Genomic DNA, 6732 nt, shown 5'->3' with positions numbered 1-6732 from the left:
ATGTTGCAATGCAACATTTCCTGCTATAGTTATGGGAGATCAGAAGTCTTAATAAGAAAAGCAAGTGTGAGACAGTGGAAGAATTCACTTGTGACATCATGAGAGTCACAAGCAGTAGGGTGCTGTAAATGTTAACAACAAGCTCTCTGTGTTGCACACAAGTGACAAATAGTTATAAAGTACACAAAACTCTGTTGAAAATTCCACATAGGCAATTGATTTTTACAGAACATTTTCTTTAATGTTTGCCAAGATTTTATATCCATAGCCAACTTATGGTTGTAATTTATTCATAACTTTCCAGACTCAGAAGATGATAAATGTCTGTTTATTACTTGATTCAGCAAAGGAGTTCTTCATGTTATCATGAATGTGCATAGTTTCAATAGGAAGGTTGATGGATATTTAATTATATTCATTTATATTCACAAAATGAAATAATGATAAATGTTAGCATTTCACCCATTCATCAATGACATAAATGAGTTCTTGTTGAATAAAATACAGCTAACCACCTCCCTACATTGACCACCTCTGTAAGTTGATTTAATTTCCATAGATTGGACATGTGCCACATGTACCAAATATATAGTAGGTCTAGTTCCTTATGTTGACCTCCTCTGTACATCAACCACTTTGGGTGGCCCCTTGGGTGGTCAACTTACAGAAGTTCTGCTATAATCATTTGCAAATGCTAGAAGACTATTTCTCACATGAGGGATGCTTTTTAGAATGTAACAACTACAGATGAAACATACTTTAAATTTTACTTCTCATTAATACATGTAATTAACAAAATAATAAATCAAGTCCTGATTTGTAGCATTTTCAGATAGATTTCCATGGTGCAAATACTCCCACCATAGTTAATTTCAAGTTACCAGCATGATCTCACTAATAAAAAAGATACGCACTAGCATATCATTATATGATTTTTCACAGAAATATATATGTAAATAATCTTAAGAGCATAGAAAATCATAAAATGTGATAAAGTAATGAAGCAGTCATGCATTTAAGATATTTTTTCTAAGTATAAATAATTTTTAGTTCATAAAATTTGATCCTTTACAATGGTTGTGATTAATAATCGCATTGCAAAACTCCTGCAAATTTAACAATTGTTTCTCATTAGCTGATTCAAGCTAGGTGTAACACAATACTGGATAACAATCTCAAATGAAGCCCTATATGAGAACAGAGATATGAGCAGCATTAGCAGAACTGTAAGATGAATACAGCATGTAAATCCAGAATATGAGAGAAGCAAACACTAGGAAGAGAAGATAAACTTGCACAAGAAGAGCAGCACCAGATATCTGCCATTTCATAAAATATAGTCTTCAAAGCACATTTGATCAGCAGCCATGTTTAGGTGAATAAAATCAAGAAGACTTAGTGCCTTGTTATTTAGCAAATAACAAATATTTATATCATTTGAATAAAAAAATCAACAACAGCAATGACAAAAACTACATAAGGCTTAAAAAACACTAATATTAGCCAAGGGTTCTTCTTTACTGACACAAAATGTTTTATGCTGTGAAGTTCTAAGAACTGCTTTAGCAACATCCCACAAACTTTAATATATTGTGTTTTTATTACTATTTTTTAATGAATTTGAAATTTCCTTTATGTTTTTTCTTCTCTTACTATGGATTAGTTATTTATAAGTGAGTTCTCTAGTTTACAGATACTTGAGAACTTTCTAGGTCTCAGTTTTATTATCACTGATTTCTTATTTAATTCTGCTGTGATTAGAGAACATATGTATTCTGCTAGATTTTAATCTTTTTAAAACCACTAAAACTTTATTGAATGGTCCAGCTCAGCTCATGTTCTATATTGGTAAGCTTCCCATATGCTCTCCAAAGAATGTGTATTATAGAGCTGTTGGATGCAGTGCTCTACAAATATTGTTTGAGTTAAGGTAACTAACATTATTGTTCAGATTTCTTGGGATTTTTTTCTTATGTAGTTGTTCCAATAATTAAAGAAGTATGATAGAGTTTCTACAATTGTGAGTTTTATATATCACTCCATTTAGTTCTGTTGGGTTTGTTTGTACATTTGCAGTTTTTTAAGTAGGAACATATGCCTTTCCAATTGTTTTATATTCTTATTGAATTGACCATTTATCATCATAAAGTGTTCTCCTGTAATAATCCTTGCCTTGAATTATGTGGTGGCTAAACTTAATATAGTTACTCTATTACATTTACTATTTCTCATCATTTCACTTTCAATCTATTTATGTTTTCATTTTTAAAGTGTGTATCTTGTGGATGGCATATAATTGGTTCTTAATTTTGAATTCAATCTCTGTACTTTTTATTGAAGTATCTAGTCCATTTACATTTAATGCAATTATTGATATAGCCATATGTAGAACTTTCCTTTTTCTAGTTGTATCATGTTTTTGTAGATGTCTTATTTTTGTTTCAGTGAATATTTCTTAGTATTCCATTTTAATTCTTTTAGTTTTCTAACTGTATCTTTTACATTACATTTTAATCATTGCTCTAGAATGTAAAATATTTACCTATAACTTATTACTACCTGTGCAGAATTAATATTGAATTTATTTAGGCATAACATAAGAAACATTTAACACTATATTGTTATTTATCTCTTCCCCATCCTTAATATTACTTTTCTCTAATGCATGTATTTATATATATTATAAACTCAATAAAGTGCTATAATTTTTAAATGTCATGTTTTTAGAAAATTTACACACATATGACAGAAAGAGATTTTATAGCAACACACTAACTGAGACATTTACATAATTTCTGTTTCTCTTCCTTTCTTCCTATACATTAGAGCTGCAATTTGGTATCCTTAGATACTTAATGTACACAGCCCTTTTATGAAACTAATTTATAGCTCTCAAATGAAAGATACAACTTAATTCTAGCCCAAGAATATGGGGAGGGGGTGGGGAAAGGGACAGGGAAAGGGCGGCTGGGTGGTGGGAGGGTGACCAGAAAGATCACCTATATATCTATCTAATAAGGGTACAAGTGAACTTTTCTAGAACTAGAATATAAATGTTTTGACACAATGACTAAGCAAATGACATGAAATCTATGTTAACCAGCATGATGAAAGTATTTCAAATTGTATATGAAAACACTACACTGTACCCCATGTTTGTATTAATGTATACAGCTATCATTTAATAAAAAAAAAATGAAAGAAGGCTCTCACACCTGAGGTAAAGAATATTGTAGACCACTAGGAAACAGAATATAACTTCCACACAAACCTGGAGCATCTACAGAGAGAAGGCACTAAAAAAATTAAATAAATAAATAAATAAATAAATTTGGTATCATTAGATTTGCAGCCTGGAGAACACTATAGCATCACTTGTCATACAAGTATGTAAGTCTTTTAAAGACAAATTATCTCAGTTATTCTCATTTAATAATATGTATTTATTTTGCCTTCATTTAAAAAAAGATAGTTTTACAGATACAGAATTTTTGCTTGACATGTTTTTCCCTTTTCCTTCAGCAGCACTTTGAATATGTTTTTCTAAAGTATGGTGGCTTTCATAGTTGCTTACAAGATATAAGTCATCAAAAGTATTGTCACCCTGTATACAATGTGTCTCTATGTTCTATCCACTTTTAAGATTTTTCTCCTTAGTTTAAATTTCAAAAAAAAATTGCTATAATAAGCTCAGGAGTGGTTTTCTTTGCATTTGTTCTACAGGCCTTTATTGAGCTTCTTAGATTCACATGTTAAATTTTTCCACCCAATACTAAAAGTTTTAGATCAGGCCAGGTGAATTGGCTCACACCTGTCATCCTAGCACTCCAGGAGGCCAAGGCAAGAGCATCACTTCACCTTAAGTTTGGCCATTATTCTTTCTAACATGCTCTTTGCCCGCTTTCTCTGTTCTCAATCTTTTATTCTTATAACGTATATGTCAGACTCCTTGATGTTATCTCACATGTCTCTGTACTTTTCTTTAGTTTTCTTCTTTTAATTTGTTCTCTGGGGTGGACTCCATATGTTCATCTATTTTTAAGTACTGAGTGAGCCTGTCTAGTGACTGTTTTATTAAACTTACTATACTTTACACTCACAGTTTTCATTTTTAATAATTTACATTTCTCTGTTGGGATTTCCTTTCTAGTCCATTAGTTAGCATCACATTTTCCTTAATTTTTCAATATTTTTCTTGAATTTATTAAACATTTTTAACAGCTGCTTTAAAATCTTTGTCTTCTAATTATAACATTGGTCCCTTTAGAGCCAATTTCTATTGAGTGTCTATTTTGTTTCCTGTGCATAGGTCATACTTTTCTTTCTTTTTTTCTTTTTTGCACATCTAACAAATTCTATTTTTAAAAAAATGGACATTGTAGACAATGAAGTCAGCCTTGTAATAACTCTGAGTTCTGTTTTGCTATTTTAAACATTGCTGTTTCATCATTTTAACAGGCAATTAACTTACATCTTTGGCCAGAAAATACAAAATTAGAATACCTCCAAATATTCAGTATCTTAAGAAGATATGCTTTTTATATACAGTAGAACCTCCATAGCTGACCACCTCCCTGCATTGATTACTTCCTTAAGTTGACCTAATTTTCATAGAATGGGTATATATCATATGTACATATCAAAAAAGGTAGATATAGTTCCTTATATTGACCAGCTCTGTGTGCTGACCACTTTGCTACAGTCCCTTGCACATTCAATGTATACAAGTTCTACTGTATAAAGGTATGAATGAGTTGACAGTGAAAGAATGAAAAAGATACCAATAGTACATATGAGAATTCTGATATGATCATTTTAATTTCAAACAAAGTAGACTTAAATATAAGGAGCATTTTCAGAAACAAATAGACATTTCCTGATGATAAAAGAAGTGTGTATATATTTCATAGCAGAGCTTCAAAATAAATGACACAAAACTTCCTGAATTAAATGAAAGAATTGATAATTCTACAGTTATATTTAGAGATTATAATGCCAATTTCTCAACAATTAATAGAGTAACAATATAAAAATTAATAAAGTTGTTGAAGATTTGGAAAACCCTGCCAGTCATCTTGACCTAATTAACACTTACCAAATAACTGTAGAATATAGCCTCTCTTCAAATGGCCTTCAAGTAGTCACCATAATGAACAATAACCTAGGCAATAAAATAAATCACAATAAATTAATATTTAAATCTCTCAGCATATTTTCTTAGCTCACTATGGATATCAATTAGGAATCAATAGCAATACATTTGGCAAAATCTAAAATAAGTGAAGGTTAACAATACATTACTACATAACCTATGAGTCAAACAAGAAATCAAAAATTAGAAAATATTTTTAAAAGTGAATAATAATTAAAACACTCCACAACAAAGTTTACTGGATGTTGTTAAGTCAGTTCTTAGAGAGAAGTTATAACTTTAAATGCTTACATTCCAGGGCAATTTTAATATAACAATCTAAGTTACAACTTAAAAGCTGGAGGAAATGACTTACTTTTCAAACTGAGAGAAGAAAATAATAAAGTTTAGAGCAATAATCAGTTGAATAGAAAACAAAAAATAAGGGAAATTGATAAAAATAAAAGTTGTTTATTGTAAAGATCAAAACAGCAACAAACCCCAAACTAGAATTATAAAGATAAGTATGATAAAATATAACAAATTACCAGCATCATAAATGAAAGAGTGAATAACATTACAGACCCCCATAGCAATTAAAATAACAATGATGGAATATTATAATATTTTATCCTGTTAATTTTAAAAACTTAGGTGAACTAAACATTATTTGTAAAGTACAACTTAGCAAAAGGACATGAAAAGAAAATACAAATTAACATATATCTGTTAAAGGAATTGAATCTATAATTAAAATCTTTACTAAAGGAAAATTCCAGCCTAAATGAGAAAAAATAAATACTATACAAACTCTTTTACAAAAATAGAGAAAGTAAAAGATAGCCTAACACGTGTTCTGCTTCCAGGCTGACATAAACTCAACTCCAAAATGGGACAGCAATATTACCAAACAAATTGTTGATCAAGTACCTCATAAACATAAATATAAATAGATATAACAAAACATTAATAGGTCAAATCTAGCATTATGTGAAAAACATAGTGCATCATGATCAAATAAGGTTTATCCTATCAGTGCAAGCCTGAAACTCAAACAATATTAATATAATAAAGAAAAAAATATGATCTCAATAGATACAGAGAATCATTTCACAAGTTTTACATACTATTCACGATAAACAACACACAATGCATCCATCCACATACACGTACAACCTCTTACCTTCAATCTAATAAAAGATGTGTTTAAAACACAGCTAATATCATACTTTAATAGTCAACTATTTAATACTTTTACATAAGACTATGAGCAAGGGAAGGATGCCTACTTTCCCTGCCTTTACAAAATGTTATATTAAAGCACTATTCCAGGCCAGGTAGGGTGGCTCATGTCTATAATTTCAGAACTCTGGGAGGGTAAAATAGGAGGATTGCTTGAACTCAGTAATTTGAGATGGCTTGAGAGTAAGACCCCCATCTCTACTAAAAATAGAAAAATTAACCAGGCTTTGTGGCAGGTGCCTGTAGTCCCAACTAATTGGTTGGCTGAGACAGAAGGATCACTTGAACCCAGGAGTTTGAAGTTGCTGTGGACTAGATTGACTCCATGGCACTCTAGCCTGGGCAACAGAGCAAGACTC

Source organism: Otolemur garnettii, unplaced genomic scaffold (assembly GCF_000181295.1).
Source record: "Otolemur garnettii isolate 467f Iridium unplaced genomic scaffold, OtoGar3 scaffold00028, whole genome shotgun sequence".
Classification (NCBI taxonomy): domain Eukaryota; kingdom Metazoa; phylum Chordata; class Mammalia; order Primates; family Galagidae; genus Otolemur; species Otolemur garnettii.
Note: the sequence above shows the minus strand (reverse complement) of the source record.